The sequence below is a fragment of the Squalius cephalus genome (assembly GCF_949319135.1).
Source record: "Squalius cephalus genome assembly, chromosome: 6".
NCBI classification, from domain to species: domain Eukaryota; kingdom Metazoa; phylum Chordata; class Actinopteri; order Cypriniformes; family Leuciscidae; genus Squalius; species Squalius cephalus.
The window spans coordinates 33,289,784-33,309,547 of record NC_137127.1 but is presented as its reverse complement, the minus strand read 5'-3'; the positions used below and the strand labels follow the sequence as shown (position 1 = coordinate 33,309,547).

Sequence of the window (19,764 nt, the reverse complement as noted above, 5' to 3'; positions counted from 1 at the left end):
TGAAGTTAAAATATGGAGACACAAATATTAAGCAAAAAAATTGAAACTCATATATTGAGGTGGTGATGAAAAATGTACTACCAAGTCAAATTGCGTTTGTTACCTTTTACTACCTTTCAAGGGCCTTAATTTTGGTAGATTCTTTTTACTACCTGTTACTACCTGTTACTACCGCGCGGACACCCTGATATAGTCTTTTGTGTTGCTGAGGCAAAAAGACGCGTATGTCGGTCTTTCGGAGCTGTGCGTTCTTTCGTGTCTTCCGGTGCGAGCAGACTCGCGCGAAGTTTTAAAGGTTCACCGAACGTGAAGTTACCAAAGAAATGATTCAGAGTTCATCTCCCTTGTGGAGGGAGAGGCGAATATGAACATAAAACTTAGTAAAGAAAAGAAAGGTCAGAAGTGACGCGGAGGTACGCGTCCGAAGACGGTGGCCGAAGCCGAAGTTGGTGTTTCCCGAAGTTTGACCGAAGAGAGCGAGAAACGGGTAAGTTCCTTCTTTTGAGGGAATCCCGTCCACGCCCCTTTTGCGGGGAGGGCAAATCATCTCCCGAGATTTGAGCGGGAAGAAGTTCCTTTGTCCTGTGGGCAACGCCCTCAAATGAGTCATGAGGAGATTGGGTTGAGCCGTTCGGCACCAGAAATATGAAATGTGTAAAACAATGCACATTACTGCATTCTGCTATGGGAATTCGACTCCGTTAGATTGAGAGAATTACAGAGATATCAAACACGTCATCTGAATATTATAGGAATACAAAGTTACATTCAAATGCACGAACAGAAGCATTTACAAGTTCGTTCCTTCAAATAAACGTCATAAACGAAGTGAATATAAACTGGGAAACACACAGGACTATATGAAATATGACATGCTTATATTCTAAGTTTAATGTTCAAAGTTCGTGTATGTGTGTGCGTTAATGTGTGTTGGGAATGTCGGTCGTGTTGCGCCCCCCATTATCTCTCTTGCAGAGGAAATGGATGAGCTGCTGAAGCTTGGTGGTCATAAACTTTATGACCTGGCATGAGATAGGGTTACGGGATGCGATTCCACTGGGAGAAACATTCTTCAAAAATACATTTCAGAGCCACACACTAGAAGATCATAACTATATGATCAAAACAAAACTAATCAAACATGCATGCATACAGGAAGGTCAGATACAAGTCTGAGTTACATACAAAGGACGTTTGTGTGTGTGTGTGTGTGTGTGTGTGTGTAAAGGTGCAGAGAGAGTTTGTAATCTCTCTGAAGCTGCTCAAACGTGACTCGCGTGGAATTTTGGGGTGTGACATAAAATGGGTTGAACCATTTTCTATTAATGGGGAAGGGAACTTAACCTTTGGTAATGTACGCATGGAGAAATGTCTTATGGTGTTTACATTTAGTTTAAGTTACTGAATGAGTTTATTTTAATTATTTTTTTGAAGTTAAATGGTCATATGTTTAGGCTACAAAGGTTTTTGGTATTGATGCCCCTGCAGTTGGTACAGTCTTGAGTGTAATGAGCCTGCTCTAGGCTATATAAGACAGTCTAAACTGAACCTTGGGAGGAAAAGATGGGGTCATATTGCTGAATGTATTCATGAAGATTTTGCTGCCTGTAGCAATTTGTTTTTCTTTGTTTTTCTTTGTTTGTTGATACATCAAAGTTTGCACTGAGTCAAGTGTATATTTATTTTGTTTTTTTTGTAATTTTTGTTCTTTGACACATCATTGTGAAAATATTCACTCCTACTTCTCCACTGGCATTGAATAAAAAATCTTCTTTGGATGATGTCTGAGTCCTGAGCATATCTACCACCTCCCCTTGATTTCCACGGGACACGTTATGACACATTCCTTGTTGTTTATACTGCTAAATATAGCTTACTCAACATCACACATTAACCTGACATCGCTAGGGAACACGCTAGCACATTGATAGCACAACACGCTAGTAATTCGCTAGCCTGTTAGTGGGCCATCCGTGCGCTCTTTATTTTTTTTTCTTTTTTTTTCAGTGCCTTTTACGAGTTCAAACAACTTAGGTGAGTAGGATCAGTCAACAAACACGGTGAGTCATGTCATTTTCTCCTCTTATTGTCACTTGCACTTCATGTAATATGTAGCCTATAGCATAGCCTTCTCTGTCAGCACAGGATTTACATGTGATAAACGCAGGGAGATAGTAAGGCTGACAGAGAAGATATCAGAACTAGAGACATGCATCCAAACTTTAATCGATGTTAATTGTAAGAGTGCAAGGGCTTTAGATACTGCTTTGGATGCGACTAACTAAGTGAACTCTGTACATTGTTCGGTTCCGGCTGTAGAGCCCATGCAGCAGGGCAATTGGGTGACAGTGAGACGCTGTAGTCGCGGGACAAAACACCGCTCTTCCATTCCGATTACCATAACAGATAGATTCTCCCCACTCAGTGAACAACCCACAGTGAATCCTGTTGAATGTGCCCTAGTTATTGGCGATTCTATTACACGGAACGTGAAAATAGAGACACCAGCCACCATAGTCACATGTTTGCCGGGAGCCAGAGCGCCTGACATCAAAGCAATTTTAAAAGTGCTGGCTAATGCTAATCGTAAATTCTCTAAGATTATTATTCACATCGGCACTAATGATGTTCGACTCCGCCAATCGGAGATCACTAAAATTAACGTTAAAGAGGTGTGTGAACTCGCAAGTACGATGTCAGGCACTGTAATTTGCTCTGGCCCCCTTCCTGTTCGCCGGTGTGATGAGGTACTTAGTAGATTGTCCTCACTCAATGGCTGGCTGTCTAAGTGGTGTCCGCAAAATAATATAGAATTCATAGACAATTGGAAAAGTCTTTGGGGCACACCTGACCTGTTGAAAAGAGATGGTATTCATCCCTCCTGGGATGGTGCTGCTCTTCTCTCTAGTAATATGGCACATAGTCTTAGAGCTCAAACATGAATTGGGGCTCAGGTCAGGAAGCAGACAGACTGGCTAAACCGACCGTCTGCTAGCTGTCTCACGTCACCAAGGTAAGATAAAGCCCATCACATAGAGCCTCTTTCACCTAGATATCATCATATAGAGACTGTGTCTGTTCCCTGAATTAGGAAATAAAAAAAACTTCCAAACCCATATAAGGGTAAAAATTTCAGCATCCCAGATAGCTTAGAAGAACTCGATATTGCGACAGAAACTTTTAACTCTCTCTTTTCCAGCACTTTAGACACAGTTGCTCCGTTGCGCTTAAAGAAGATTAAAGAAATAGTCCAACGCCGAGGTATAACGAGCACACTCAGCCCCTTAAGAGAGCAGCCAGAAAAATGGAGCACAACTGGAAGAAAACAAAACAAGAGGTCTTTCGCATTTCATGGAAGGAGAGCTCGATTGCATACAGAGGTCTTAAAAGCTGCTAGATCTGCTTATTTTTAAACCCTATTAGAAGAAAAAAAAAAAAAACCTAGGTATTTAATTGAAACAGTGGCTAAACTAACGAAAAATAAAGCTTCAAGCCCAGAAGTTTCCAAGCAGCACAGCTGTAATGACTTTATGAGCTTCTTCACTTATAAGATTAATAATATCAGGGAGAAAATTATAACTATGCAACCATCTACCACAGTATCGCATCAGGCAGTGCATTGTAGTCTCCCTAAGGAAAAATTCGATTCATTCATTGCTATAGGAGAGGAAGAATTCTCTAAACTCGTTATATCATTGTAGCAAATTAGCTCTATATGAAATATTAATAATCAATAATAACTGGTTATAATTGATTATGAATATTTGGATCAGTTAATATAATTAACTTACTGTCGTAAATTAATAATACAATCAATTAGCCTGTTTGTCCCATGAACACTCAGGATTAATTGTTTATTAACTCTAAGAAATGTACATTTCCGGGGCATGGGAAATGTCTTTCTTAATTTACAGTACTACTAAGAGCAGTAGCAAAAATCTAAATGATTAGTGACTCCAGTTATGAGCTTGAGACACGGACAACTTTACGTGTACATGAACAAGATTTTATCAACTAGTCTAAACACTTAAACTACTCTAACATACACACACATACATGCATACAGTTTACCAAGGGAAAAAGAGCTGAAGCAGAATACAGAAAAGCAAGAAGTTATAGCATTGTTTGAAATTCAGCAAATCAACAGCCTTGAGCAAACCATCAGTTTAGTTCTAACACGCCCTTCTTTAAAGGGGTAAGGATACTTAATGTATCAAATAATGAGACTAAGTTTGATACTTGCATGTCTCGCCCAATTGAATTAAACTGTCCTGATGCAATTTGTTGAGGCTCCAGTTGATCTTTGCTGATGTGGTCTTGATGAGAGAGAACCAGTGGTAGTCAGAGTATCTTTGGTGAATGGAAAGACAAGGCCGCAGCCTGGCACAAGCTTGGTGGGTCCTTAGAGGCTTCTCTAGTTCAGCATCATCTTCACGTCAGCATTTCAGTACAGGAGTAAGAGAGAGCTAAGAGCTGATCAGTGACTTTAAAGCGTGAAGATGGCACAACCTCTGGAGGTGCAAGAGCCAATGAGAAGATTTCCCTTTGGAGGGAAATTTTACGACCCTTTGTGTTCTAGCAGGGCATTTGAATATGTACTTTCATTGGGTGTTTAAGAAAAGAATCTTTAAGATTCTTATAATACTAATGCATCACAAAGTTAGCAACATGTAATGTAAATTAACAAATCGGAGACGAAGATTGGATTTTTTAGAGACCAAACATGCCGCACATATAATGTTGGTTAACCATAATATGCAAAGTCTGAAACATTAACCCAATTGAGTTTACAAGAATACAAACGCCACATAAAAGGGAAAATCATGAGATGGGAAAATTAGATACATGTTTACACATTTATCAAGTGGTTATATATAGAATATATATAGGATTAACAGGGTTTTTATTTCTCTTCCTCTGCAAGAATTTAACCTGTTAAGCTGCAACCCCACTTTTGAAAAATCCCCAGAAATGACATACCCAAACTGAAACAGATACAGTTCATGAACCCTTGGTACTAAAAGCACAAGTATGATCTCGTTTGAAAGCTGACACCTGGCAGTTTATTGTAAATGTAGAATTAATTATTGTCGTAATGACAAAAATTGTTATAAATAGCTTCAAAGTTTTGTAAAGTTATTAGAAATTATTTTTTATGAAACATCCTCATGAAAATAAAATTGAAGTTGGCACTGGAGCAATCTAGAAATGCACTACAGCTAAAGCCACATGTCTAAACATTTTATGTTTAAAATCTGACGATAATAAGTCCAAAACTCTGTATTTAGTTAAATGTTTTTCAAGACCATGTCATGTGACTTTATTTTGATTTGACACTAAAATGCTACTGATGTTTATTGTCATCTTCTAACCATCTATCCAGTATATTGTCTCTATTGTTTTGTGGTGCAAACGAGCCCCATTCAGTCTCAATCTCCCCCTGCACACATTCACACCTCTCCAGCCTGGTTTATGGCTCTAAATATGCATTTCTTTTGTCTGCATTATAGCTACTAACGACTGGCTATTCACAGGCTATTCATAGGGTTTCAGTCCCTAATTTCTTTTCTCAAAGTTCACCTCACATTTTAAACTGTATCAAATGCATTTCTTGTATAAAGAAACAATTCAGTAAGCATTCAAAAAATCATAAAAGTATAACTGCTAGACGTGGCAGGTGCACCTAGGGCTAGCTAGCATGTTAGCCTAGCACACAATCAATACACGACAATTTATGAGATTAAAACCATGTTTGTGCTCCAAACTTACTTTATAGCGCAAGACGAGTGTTTTAAATAATCTTCTGTGATCTAATTTGGCTTCAGATAAAAAAATCAGAAAATATACTATTGGATAGTGTTCTGCACAATGATAGTCTATATAGATTAGCATTACATTATAAATATAATCTATTCTTATGAAAATACCTGGCATGGCTTGAAAAACACAGGTAACTCAAATATCATTGCAAACATGTTTATTGTCTTCAAAACGTCTGTATCTGCATGTTACAGCGCGATCTCTTGTTAGCTTTGTGTGTATCAGTGACGTCCTGGAATGTCACATGATCATGGCTCTTCTTCATGTTCCATATATGGACTATTATTGTGCATATAGCGCCCTCAGGCTAGTGGTATGAATTGAAAACACAGTATCAGAGTACCAAACGCTCATAAAGATTACATCGACGCATTTGGGTATAAATTCAATAAATATTATTCCTGTCTATAGAAATATGATGTAAATCTATGAGAATCTATCAATATTTCTCCAAATCTGCACAGTTTTGAGCTAAAGCCCTGAGGGACGTTGTTTTGTGTATCGCTGTCATGACGACAGCACAGAGTTTTTTATGAATGAAAGCGGCTGACGCGCATAATTCATATTAAAGGTATCGACTCATTTTTTCATTTCATAACTCCTGACACAAATTAAGACATAACTGTCACTATGAGTTTCTCAGAATACAATAGTGGTCAAATACTGAAACTTGAGTATTATATATTTTTAATTATGTATAGTTTGTCAAGGTATAACATTAAATCTGATAGTAACTTTGAATTAAATAAATAAAAAACGCTTCAGTGCGCGGGCGCACTGGCAACGGTTAACAGGTTAAGTGAGAGTCACAGCTCTCAGGACATTCTTTTCGATCGTAAAACTCAGTCTCAGTGTGTGTCCTGTAACAAGACACTGCGTCCTGCCAGTGTGTTAGCTTCATTTGGGGAACGTTTCACAGGCCTTATTTGGGAGAGTGAGTTTGCTGGATTATTCATTAAATAAATGAATAATTTGTGTGTGTCTGATTGGTCCAGACGCTACATATTCCCCCCTTTCGATCGTTGTTGTCCCTCTCAAGGACAACCACGAACGACGTTGGAAGTGCAGAAAGATCAGACACACCTCTGTCATACAAGGCTGGAAGGCCATGGTGGCCTCTGGTTGTTTGTGTTTCCTGGAGCGGTGGTCGTTCCATCGGGTGATGTAGACAGTAGCCAAGTCCAGGTCTCTGCAGCAGGTGCCGAGGCAGCAGGTGCCTTGAAAGTGTGTCACCTGTCCTTTGAGGCAGGTGGTTGCTTGTGACTGCAGGGAGTGGTTATGGGTATTGTGTAGTGTGAAGAGAGTATCAGACTGACCTGGTGTTGGTAGCAAAAGGGCAGCAGGTGGTCATTAGCCCTTTGTTCTGCACCCAGGGACCAGGAGTCTGAAGTCTGCAGTGTTACTCTGCTCTGGCTGCAGTGCTGACTTAAGCTTGCCCGAGCTGTGTTGGGCAAGAGTCAGAGGTTCGTTCTTCCCAGTACTCCTCAGGGGAGTTCTGATCAAGGAGCTCTTTTGCTAGTGCTAGCAGCTCTTGTAACTCAGAAGCAGGCGTGTCCAGCTGTCTTTGTGCAGCCTCTGTTTGGCACCTGTGTGAAAGGTGTGGAGGAGGATGTTGTTGTTGAAGACTGCTGTGGGACGTCCTGTGGTGTTTGCTGGGTGAGGATGTCCTTTTCCATGGCTCCTCCCAGCGGTTGGTCTTGAGTCTAGATCTATGGTCATGGTGATGGTTTTGCCCTCTGCTGGCTAGCTTTTTGTTAAAGGCTCTTGCATTGTGGAAATGCTGGGTGCCTTCTGGTGTAAATGCAGGGATCTGTCTGGCCATTCGGTTGAGGTCTTTGAGTGTCACTACATGTGTTGTTTCAGGATTCGTTTGAATCAGTCCTTTTCCTTCTGAGGCTGCAGAAGCTTTAAGGAAATTGTCCGATGACATGTTAAGCAGAGGGGTTTGTCTCCCCCCTTGGTAACTCTGTGCTTGGCTGGGGGAGGTTTCTCTGCTGATTGCAAGTGGGGGAGTGAGATGTCTCTCCTGCTGTGGTTCTTTTTGCAGCAGGTAAGAGTGTCTCAGTTCTCGTTGGACCATGTCAAGTTCATCTTTGGTGTTGTCCAGCTGCTGGGTCAGTGCCTCAATTTCAGCTCTGGACACCTTCAGTTGACCTTCACAGGCCATGATTCTGGCATCTTTTTCCCAGATTTCAGAATTTGCTGCTTTTAACAGTGACTCTGTGTGAAAGAGTTCCTTTTCCAGGTCCTCTCTGGCTGTCTTTTCCAACTGCTCTTGTTGTTTAGCAGTTGTCAGTGCGGTTTGAAGACTGTGGATTTCCTCCTGTGTCTCTCTTCTGCCAGGGTCCTTGTGTCTGTCCTGAGCCTCCATCTCTAGCTGGTCTATGCGGCTTTTAGCATGTGTCAGCTCCTTTTGGGACTCTGTGATCTGGAGTTTGAGGTTGTTTACCTCCTGTTTCAAACCTGTGAGGTTGTGGGCCAGGAAGATAACCTCAGTCAGATATTTGTGGTCATACTTCTGGTTTGATTCATCTTTCATTAGTTGTCTTCCCTTGTTTTCCAGTTGCATTTGGCTCTTGTGCTGAAGGTCGTCAGCAGCCGTGGGTAAAAGGGTGTTCTTCAAAACACCTAGCCAGTCCTTTTGGTCTGCCATCTGGGCAGTTAGGCTGAGCATCTGCAACATTCTGGCACACTTGTGGTGGGAGTAAGGGCAAGAGACTAATGCAAGATCAAATAGAATTTGGAGCTAAAAGCAAAGTGAGACAGCTAGGTGTATAATGTACAGCTAGGTTTTGCCAGGTGTGGTTAGCAAGTGAAATGTGTACCTGATTATTACTATCTTATCTGCAAATAGCAGGATGCTCAGATTTGTGTGGATCTGAGTGGCTTTGCTAGAAGAGCGTAAGCCTAGATTTAATAAATGACTTAAGATGGTTCTTATGGTCAAATTATTTCACAGAACTTACTGATAGCATACAACAGGCTTGATCTCTGAACAAATGAAGAAGAGAAAGAAAGAGGAAGAGGAGAGCTTTCCGATTAGATTGTGTTTATTAGTGGTACTCAAAATTATGCCATAGCAATCGTCTAGATTACTTGTGTGGCTGGCTCATAAAATTGAAGCAACTGTTGAAAATAAACAAATCAAGAAGGAAAGTTGTCTAGTTACTTTTGCGGTTTTATGGGGAAATAAAACCACACTAGAACAAGAGGGTTAAATGAAAAAAATTAATAGCTGACTTCTATTATGATTAAATTTAATAAAAAGATTTAAAGTGATTAAAACAGCTGAATGATCTAGTATTGGGAATAATCAATTGCACTTATGATCAACCATTAGATTCGCTTTGGACATCATTCTATAGTTGGTCACAGCTGCTGCATGTTCAAGACCATACCATGTGTTTGTCCCTCCATAAAGTTTAGTCAACGTGCCATTGAAAGTTCCCAATAACTATAAAAATTCTTCTCTAGCTAAACAGTTTACATGTAATTACGTTTAGATTTAATTAACAAAGTAACTGCAAATTTAGCTGAACAGCGTTCAGTAAGGAATGCACCTGAAGTGCAGGTGAAATTAGATGAGAAGAATTAAAGTTAAGGAAAGAGAAAGTGAGAATTCAGAAACCAGAAATGGGGTTAAAGGAAAATGGTTTAGATCACTTCACACTGCATACACACAAGCCGTAGTTAAAGGCTTCATGTAAATGATGCTAACAACTAACTGTTGAAGTTATTAGTTATCTTAGCCTAAGCTGAAGGGCTGCTAGGTTGGGTTAGCTTAGCCACTTCGGCTGTTTGTTTACAAAATGGCGTCGGAAGGTAACACATGTGCTATCTAGAGTTAGCACTTCCTGTGACAAGTCGTTGTCATGGGAACCAATGCACTTCAGAGTTTCAGTGAGTGAGACACAGTTTTGATCACCAGGTAGCTATGCTTTTTAAATGCACGAATAAAGTTTAGATGAATGACATCAATCTAACTATAATTTGTAAGGCTTCTACACTGTAAAAAGGGGAGCATCGCCCATATTTACATTTATATAACACTGTACTGAGATTCCTTCATCAGAAACAGGTTAAGCAATACTGCATTTGGAATTCTTTAACCAAAGCAGAATAATCAATTCTGGTACAGTTTATATGCCGCTGAGCTGAGATTCCTTCGTTAAAACAGACTTACGCTTTAATACTGAAATTAGGGTTTCTTCGCTAAAATCATATTAACCTTACACTGATACCATTTGAAAATATGCTTAAATGTGTTAAGACTTTTTCAATTACAGTAGAGATGTCAATTCAAATCATCCTTTATCTGCATTTAAACAAGCCAGCAACTAGCGACCTTAATGCGGTATCGCATGTTGTGTCCTATTCTGACTAGAATTACCAAATACACACTTTTAGGTTGACAGTGGTTTAAGCTCATAACCTTTGTTTAATCATGCCCTATTCATTCTCCACCATAATGTAGCAAATTAGCTCTATAGGAAATATTAATAATCAATAATAACTGGTTATAATTGATTATGAATATTTGGATCAGTTAATATAATTAACTTACTGTCGTAAATTAATAATACAATCAATTAGCCTGTTTGTCCCATGAACACTCAGGATTAATTGTTTATTAACTCTAAGAAATGTACATTTCCGGGGCATGGGAAATGTCTTTCTTAATTTACAGTACTACTAAGAGCAGTAGCCAAAATCTAAATGATTAGTGACTCCAGTTATGAGCTTGAGACACGGACAACTTTACGTGTACATGAACAAGATTTTATTAACTAGTCTAAACACTTAAACTACTCTAACATACACACACATACATGCATACAGTTTACCAAGGGAAAAAGAGCTGAAGCAGAATACAGAAAAGCAAGAAGTTATAGCATTGTTTGAAATTCAGCAAATCAACAGCCTTGAGCAAACCATCAGTTTAGTTCTAACACGCCCTTCTTTAAAGGGGTAAGGATACTTAATGTATCAAATAATGAGACTAAGTTTGATACTTGCATGTCTCGCCCATTTGAATTAAACTGTCCTGATGCAATTTGTTGAGGCTCCAGTTGATCTTTGCTGATGTGGTCTTGATGAGAGAGAACCAGTGGTAGTCAGAGTATCTTTGGTGAATGGAAAGACAAGGCCGCAGCCTGGCACAAGCTTGGTGGGTCCTTAGAGGCTTCTCTAGTTCAGCATCATCTTCACGTCAGCATTTCAGTACAGGAGTAAGAGAGAGCTAAGAGCTGATCAGTGACTTTAAAGCGTGAAGATGGCACAACCTCTGGAGGTGCAAGAGCCAATGAGAAGATTTCCCTTTGGAGGGAAATTTTACGACCCTTTGTGTTCTAGCAGGGCATTTGAATATGTACTTTCATTGGGTGTTTAAGAAAAGAATCTTTAAGATTCTTATAATACTAATGCATCACAAAGTTAGCAACATGTAATGTAAATTAACAAATCGGAGACGAAGATTGGATTTTTTAGAGACCAAACATGCCGCACATATAATGTTGGTTAACCATAATATGCAAAGTCTGAAAGTCAATTAACCCAATTGAGTTTACAAGAATACAAACACCACATAAAAGGGAAAATCATGAGATGGGAAAATTAGATACATGTTTACACATTTATCAAGTGGTTATATATAGAATATATATAGGATTAACAGGGTTTTTATTTCTCTTCCTCTGCAAGAATTTAAGTGAGAGTCACAGCTCTCAGGACATTCTTTTCGATCGTAAAACTCAGTCTCAGTGTGTGTCCTGTAACAAGACACTGCGTCCTGCCAGTGTGTTAGCTTCATTTGGGGAACGTTTCACAGGCCTTATTTGGGAGAGTGAGTTTGCTGGATTATTCATTAAATAAATGAATAATTTGTGTGTGTCTGATTGGTCCAGACGCTACATCATCATGTATGTTAGACCCTATACCGACTAAGCTACTGAAAGAGATGCTTCCAGAGGTCATAGATCCTCTTCTTAATATCATTAATTCATCGTACCAGGATACGTACCAAACACTTTTAAGCTGGCTATGATTAAACCACTTGTTAAAAAAAAAAAGCAACTTGATCGCACAGAATTAGTAAATTACAGACCGATCTCGAATCTACCTTTTCTATCAAAGATACTAGAAAAGGCGGTATCCTCACAACTATGTTCCTTTTTAGAAAGAAATGGTATCTGCGAGGATTTTCAGTCAGGATTTAGACCGTACCATAGTACTGAGACTGCTCTCATTAGAGTTACAAATTATTTGCTCTTATCATCTGATCGTGGTTGTATCTCGCTATTAGTGTTACTCGATCTTAGTGCTGCATTTGACACTACTGACCACAACATTCTTTTAAATAGACTCGAAAATTATGTTGGCATTAGTGGAATTGCATTAGCATGGTTTAAATTATACTTATCTGACTGTTATCAGTTTGTAGCAGTAAATGAAGAGATGTCTCATCGATCACAAGTTCAGTATGGCGTATCACAAGGCTCAGTACTAGGATCGTTGCTTTTCACTCTGTACATACTACCCTTGGGAAATATCATTAGGAAGCATGGAATTAGTTTTCACTGTTATGCTGATGATACTCAGCTCTATATTTCTTCACGCCCTGACGAAACTTACCAATTCACAAACTTGCATAACAATGCATAGCTGATATAAAAAACTGGATGACTAGCAACTTCCTACTACTAAATTCTGGGGAAAAAAAAGAGATTCTAATTATTGGACAAAAAAACTTCCTCACGTAATAACCTAGAATACTGTCTAACACTTAATGGCTGCTCTGTCAAGTCCTCATCGTCGGTTAGGAACCTGGGTGTGCTCTTTGATACCAATCTTTCATTTGAAAGTCACGTGTCTAGTATCTGTAAAACTGCATTTTTTCATCTTAAAAATATATCTAAATTACATCATATGCTCTCAATGAAAAATGCAGAACAATTAGTTCATGCGTTCATGACATCAAGGCTAGATTATTGTAATGCTATTATGGGTGGTTGCCCTGCACACTTAATAAACAAACTACAGCTGGTCCAAAACGTAGCAGCTAGAGTTCTTACCAGAACCAGGAAGTATGACCATATTAGCCCAGTTCTGTCAACACTGCATTGGCTCCCTATTAAACAACATACATTTTAAAATATTGCTGATTACTTACAAAGCACTAAATGGTTTAGCTCCCCAGTACTTGAGCGAGCTCTTAACACATTATAGTCCGTCACGTCAATTGCGATCTCAAAATTCCGGCCATTTGATAATACCTAGAATATCAAAATCGACTGCTGGCGGTAGATCCTTTTCCTATTTAGCACCAAAACTTTGAAACAATCTTCCTAACATCGTCCGGGAAGCAGACACACTCTGTCAGTTCAAATCTAGACTAAAAACTCATCTCTTTGGCCTAGCATACACATAACACATTATAGACTTCTATAATTCAATGTTAGGCTGCATAGATTAGGTCAGCCGGAACCGGGAACACTCCCCGTAAATCCTGATGTACTTGTTACATCATAAGAAGGATGGCGTCTAAGCTAATATTAGTCTTTCTGTTTATTCGAGGTTTAGCGCAGTCCGCTGGATCCAGGCCGTATCCAGATCCGATGAAGAACCTGCGCCTGGACACGATGACAATGCAGTCCTGAAGTATCAACCAGTCCCTCCCCTGTGAAGGCTTCCATCCCTTCACTTTACCTCAGTACAGATAAAATATTGTCGGGATAATTCCGGTTCACGTGGCTACGCAGACACAACAAAAAAATTCTGTACTATAAATTTTTAAGGCCAGACAAGTACTTTATTGAGGGTTGATTTGTAAAGAAGGACTACATGCCTGCGCACATATTCAAATGCGCATACCTTTGGACTGAACATGTAATGCGCATATGCGTTTTCGCGGGTTTGCGTTTTTGAGGTTTGCGCGGAAATAACGGATACTCGTTTGCACCTTCGAACATGTTTCAGGGAGTGCGTTCTCGAGACAACAGGCACTGTTGTAGTGCGGATGGGTGGCCAGAGCGCGTTAGGGTTTTCCTGTTAGAATGGGGTTGTGTTAGCGGCCCCCAAGTTATTAAGTGAATAAATCAATCAAAACTAACTTTAGCTGGGCAATAACTTTATCCTAGAGCTGTTGTAAAGCCTAAACAATCTGTTATGGTAATTTCCTATTATCACTGTAAAGCTGCTTTGAAACAATCCATATTGTTAAAAGCGCTATATAAATGAAGGTGACTTGACTATGTAAATATATATATACACAGTGAGGAAAATAAGTATTTGAACACCCTGCTATTTTGCAAGTTCTCCGACTTGGAAATCATGGAGGGGTCTAAAATTGTCATCGTAGGTGCATGTCCACTGTGAGAGACATAATCTAAAAAAAAAATATCCAGAAATCACAATATATGATTTTTTAACTATTTATTTGTATGATACAGCTGCAAATAAGTATTTGAACATCTGTCTATCAGCTAGAATTCTGACCCTCAAAGATGAACTGAACTGAAAGAATCAACATTGATAACGTGTTGTTTATGACAATTAAAAGTAAATTACACAAATTTTTTTTTTTTAAATATCAATATAGCTTCTTTAAAAAGCAACACAAAAATTGCGTTTGTTAGTATAAGAACGCTGGCCATTCTGATGACGTCACTGTAATGATAGGATCTGCGAAGGTATATAGGCAGCTGCAGCTGCAGGTCCTATACACACGAAAATGAGTCATTTTGATTACGCATTTGAGCCTGTGAGGGACAGGCCAGTAGTACCTGACTACCACCACAAGGAGGACGATCAGTTTCAGGCTCCAAGTACAGGATCGTTTTGGGGGGAAGTGACTGGTGTGGGTGCAGGCGCTGCCGGAGCATAGACACTGCACCGGAATCGATCTGTTGCAGAGAGGTCAACCTGGAACATTTATTTTTGAAATGCGATATGGAATTAGACCATATCGCATATATCGATATAGTTCAAATTTGTGATCCTTGCTCCCCGCGCCCCCGCTCCTCCTTTTCCGCTCTGCGTGCGTGTTTAGAGCATGTTATGTGGCGAATCATGACTACTTCAGAAAACCCAGCACAATAGGAACTACCAGGCAGCGACATAAGTGTACGCTGAAATAAAGTCTTTCACCTCAGAAAAACTGACTTTCTTGTCCTGTCAGCCGTTATCCTGTTCTCGTAGCGCACTCTTCAATTGCACGCGCAAATGCGGCGGCGCGCGCTATATCGCCTCACTGATCCAAGTGCAAAAGAAACTACGAGCATGCAACGCCGTTACGTTGTAAATTACACGAAATAAAAGTAATGCAGGTATGATACAGATTGTATTTGCAATGTACATAGTCAATTATTAATGGAGCAATAGTGGTTCATGGTGTTATAAGAGGGAAATGTGGTGGGAGGTTGGAGGGCTGTAGCCTGTCATGCACTCTCATTTATTGTATACAAGCACATTATGCATTTTAATAGAGACTGCTTGTATATGTCGTGTGCATTTAAGAGAAAAATACTAAAACATGGTTGAGGTACTGTGCGTTTTAGAAAATCGAGGCAGATAAATGGCAAATGTGATTGGACGAATTCATCCAATGGGATCACTTGTTAAGTTAGCTGCACGCAAAATGTTAAAATCAAAATACTGCACGGCCGGTTACTGCACAGATACCTCTTACTATGGACCTAACAGCTAACGTTAGTTCTGCGAGTTGAACTCCCTGCATCAACAATGTTTCCAGACACGATGAACATCAGCTAGCTTCAGGGTGAGTAGAGGGACATTGGATTCTGTTTACAGACCTGCTGCGGTTTAGTTAGCTGCTAGTAAATGCATTATTATCGATCTGTGCTATCGTCGGAGTCATGATTTATGATTTATTTATACAGTTTATATGGTCGGAGTGGTGGCTAGCTTGTGGAGTTTGACAAAAGTGCTTCCAACGTGTTTAGCTTCTAGCTCTTTACCTTGGTTGGATCGTTTGGTATCTAGCTTGGTTTTGTTACTCAAGTTCAATTTCAATGAATGCAGAGTGTGTCAGTCTCACTTTTGTTGAACGCTATAAAGCCTAACGTTACACGTTATATGTGCGTGTAAGTGAATATGTACATGTTTTGTGTATGTGACAACGTTACATCCAGCCCTTTGCTTAGTATACTTAACAGCATGATAACAGTTAACATACTTCTCTGTCCTCTGCCTGACGTGAGCGTTCCAGCCTCAGACTATGTACCTGCTATGGCTGCTCTGCTTGTGTTGGTTAGCAACAGAGTAGCTTACCATTCCAGTGACGTAGCGGAATGCTGAAATCCAACATGGCGGCGCCCGTGTAACAACAACAACATTTTCAATGTACTATTTTATCCCTTTTAACAAATTCTGCCATTTTTATAATTGTACCAATGAGAATAAATAAAATACATCTGTTATATCACCTTTACTCAAATTTTCAGTTCAGTTCATCTTCAAACACCTGTTAGTCTGCCTTTAAAATGTCCACCTCCACTCCATTTATTATCCTAAATTAGATGCACCTGTTTGAGGTCGTTAGCTGCATAAAGACACCTGTCCACCCCATACAATCAGTAAGAATCCAACTACTAACATGGCCAAGACCAAAGAGCTGTCCAAAGACATTAGAGACAAAATTGTACACCTCCACAAGGCTGGAAAGGGCTACGGGGAAATTGCCAAGCATCTTGGTGAAAAAAGGTCCACTGTTGGAGCAATCATTAGAAAATGGAAGAAGCTAAACATGACTGTCAATCTCCCTCGGACTGGGGCTCCATGCAAGATCTCACCTCGTGGGGTCTCAATGATCCTAAGAAAGGTGAGAAATCAGCCCAGAACTACACGGGAGGAGCTGGTCAATGACCTGAAAAGAGCTGGGACCACCGTTTCCAAGGTTACTGTTGGTAATACACTAAGACGTCATGGTTTGAAATCATGCATGGCACGGAAGGTTCCCCTGCTTAAACCAGCACATGTCAAGGCCCGTCTTAAGTTTGCCAATGACCATTTGGATGATCTAGAGGAGTCATGGGAGAAAGTCATGTGGTCAGATGAGACCAAAATAGAACTTTTTGGTCATAATTCCACTAAACGTGTTTGGAGGAAGAAGAATGATGATGAGTACCATCCCAAGAACACCATCCCTACTGTGAAGCATGGGGGTGGTAGCATCATGCTTTGGGGGTGTTTTTCTGCACATGGGACAGGGCGACTGCACTGTATTAAGGAGAGGATGACCGGGGCCATGTATTGCGAGATTTTGGGGAACAACCTCCTTCCCTCAGTTAGAGCATTGAAGATGGGTCGAGGCTGGGTCCTCCAACATGACAATGACCCGAAGCACACAGCCAGGATAACCAAGGAGTGGCTCAAGAAGAAGCATATCAAGGTTCTGGCGTGGCCTAGCCAGTCTCCAGACCTAAACCCAATAGAGAATCTTTGGAGGGAGCTCAAACTCCGTTTTTCTCAGTGACAGCCCAGAAACCTGACTGATCTAGAGAAGATCTGTGTGGAGGAGTGGGCAAAAATCCCTCCTGCAGTGTGTGCAAACCTGGTGAAAAACTACAGGAAACGTTTGACCTCTGTAATTGCAAACAAAGGCTACTGTACCAAATATTAACATTGATTTTCTCAGGTGTTCAAATACTTATTTGCAGCTGTATCATACAAATAAATAGTTAAAAAATCATACATTGTGATTTCTGGATTTTTTTTTTTAGATTATGTCTCTCACAGTGGACATGCACCTACGATGACAATTTCAGACCCCTCCATGATTTCTAAGTGGGAGAACTTGCAAAATAGCAGGGTGTTCAAATACTTATTTTCCTCACTGTATATATATATATATATATATATATATATATATATATATATATATATATATATACACACACATATATATATATATATATATATATATATATATTAGTGGTGGGCCGTTATCGGCGTTAACGCGCTGCGTTAACGCGAGACTCTTATCGCGCGATAAAAAAAATATCGCCGTTAATCTATTCTCCAAGTTGGGATGGGAGCTGGCTCAAGCTACACAAGCTATGATGACGCAATCTACCCGCGGCCGCGAGGAACACCCGGCTGGAACGCATCATATTCGTCGTCAACTTAAGTAAACACGGCTGAAAGTGAAAGCTGGTGTAAAAGATCGGTGGAACATCCATTATTTGGACTTGGTTCGGATTTAAGCCGTCCGACGTTAGACTGTGGTGTAACAGTTCGGTAAGTTAACACACGACTAATCCGTTCTACCACCTCAAATTCAAAACGAAACATATCACTGAATACCAGCGCGCGCGTATTATTCCCAATATATCTTAGTGGTGTAGCACATAATCTCTTTTTATTAAAAGCGCCCGATTTTAAGAATCGTTGTTGTGTTTCTTTTTAACTGAAAATACATCAGTTAGACAATATTCTAATTTTAAATTTGGGGTTTCATAAGCTCCAAGCCATAATAAACATTAGACCTACTTAAGTCTCTGCAGCTAGTGTGCTTACATTTTATTTATCTGCAAAATTATGTTGTATACTTACAGTTTTGCACAATATATGTTCTCAAAACTACATACACCCTTTCAAAAAAAAAAAAAAAAAAAAACATTTAGCAGTTGTTTAGCAGGGTCTGTGTAACCTGTTCTAAAATGGTTTTATTATAATATCGTTATCGCAAGAGGCTGCAATGTATATCACAATATGGATTTTAGGCCATATCGCCCATCCCTAATTGATAGCCTATAGTAGTTGATAATAACATAGGCCTACCTAATGTTGCCTACGGACGGTAACAGTACAGTAGTAACATTTTACAGTCTATGAGTAGAACAGCTTTCTCAAGCAGTTTGTGATGCATTTTGGAAACAGGAGATGAGCCCCTGGTCTAATGCGCCACCTGGCTTGAGAAACCCGTTCTCAAAGACTTAGGCTACTTTTATAGTCATTATTTGGGTAGCGCACATATTCTGAATGCCTTCGGCAGAATTTAAATGAGCCATTTTAATCTAGATTAATCTAGATTAATTTCAAAATTAATCTAGATTAATCTAGATTAAAAAAATTAATCTATGCCCACCTCTAATATATATATATATATATATATGCAGATTTTTTTTTTCATTTGCAACACTCAGTCATACCCTCAATCTGAAATTATCCGTTTTTTAAGGGGCTCCTTTAAGGCATGTCAGTAAACGACCACTGTTATGATGTGCGTCACAGCGTAGAAAAAAGTATCAATGCCCACTCGCTATTGTACGCGAGTAATTTTGATAACATTATCCATATTTTAAAACATGAATTAATGTTTTAAAAGTCAATTTATTAAATTTAAAAAATATATTGAATCATTTATTATTAATTAAATAAACAGTTATAAATATGCCTATTAATTTGTCCGTTTAAAAAGTGCCATTCCTCCATAGATGACATTACTCCTATTCAGTTTTTTCCCAAATTTATTTTCCAAAAGAAGTTTCGCATTTATAAAAGTGTCTTAAAACTTAACCTTATATAGATATTCAAGTGTACATTTAAAACACACTCCATGACTCTTGCCTATAAATGCTGATTTATTTGAAAGAATTAGTCTATCCCAAATGTATGTTTTCATAACCCATTCACCCTCAAGGACACGCTGACAAGCCTAATGGGTCTGCACTGGCTTACGTCACCAAAGCGTGACTCAGAGGATAACCACAAGGTCTTACGGTGTCATTTGAGAAGGAACCTTAAAGGCACAGCAGCTCGTTTAAGACTAAAGGGGGTCACACACCGGATGAGAAGCGCAGAGCCGCGCCGCATCGTGTCTAGGACAACTCGAGGTATCGCACACCGGGCGCGCATTTTCTCAGTTTATGGATAGCAATATTGTTATGTTTAAGGACGTTATGGAATTAAATAATGTCTGTACTA

General features: G+C 39.5%; 1 protein-coding gene across 2 annotated transcripts in view; it reads right to left on the bottom strand.

The window, feature by feature from the left end:
• The window catches only part of dhx36 (DEAH (Asp-Glu-Ala-His) box polypeptide 36), a 145,361-nt gene that overhangs the window by 80,413 nt on the left and 45,184 nt on the right, over nt 1-19,764 (bottom strand). The gene's annotated exons all lie outside the window — the stretch shown is intronic.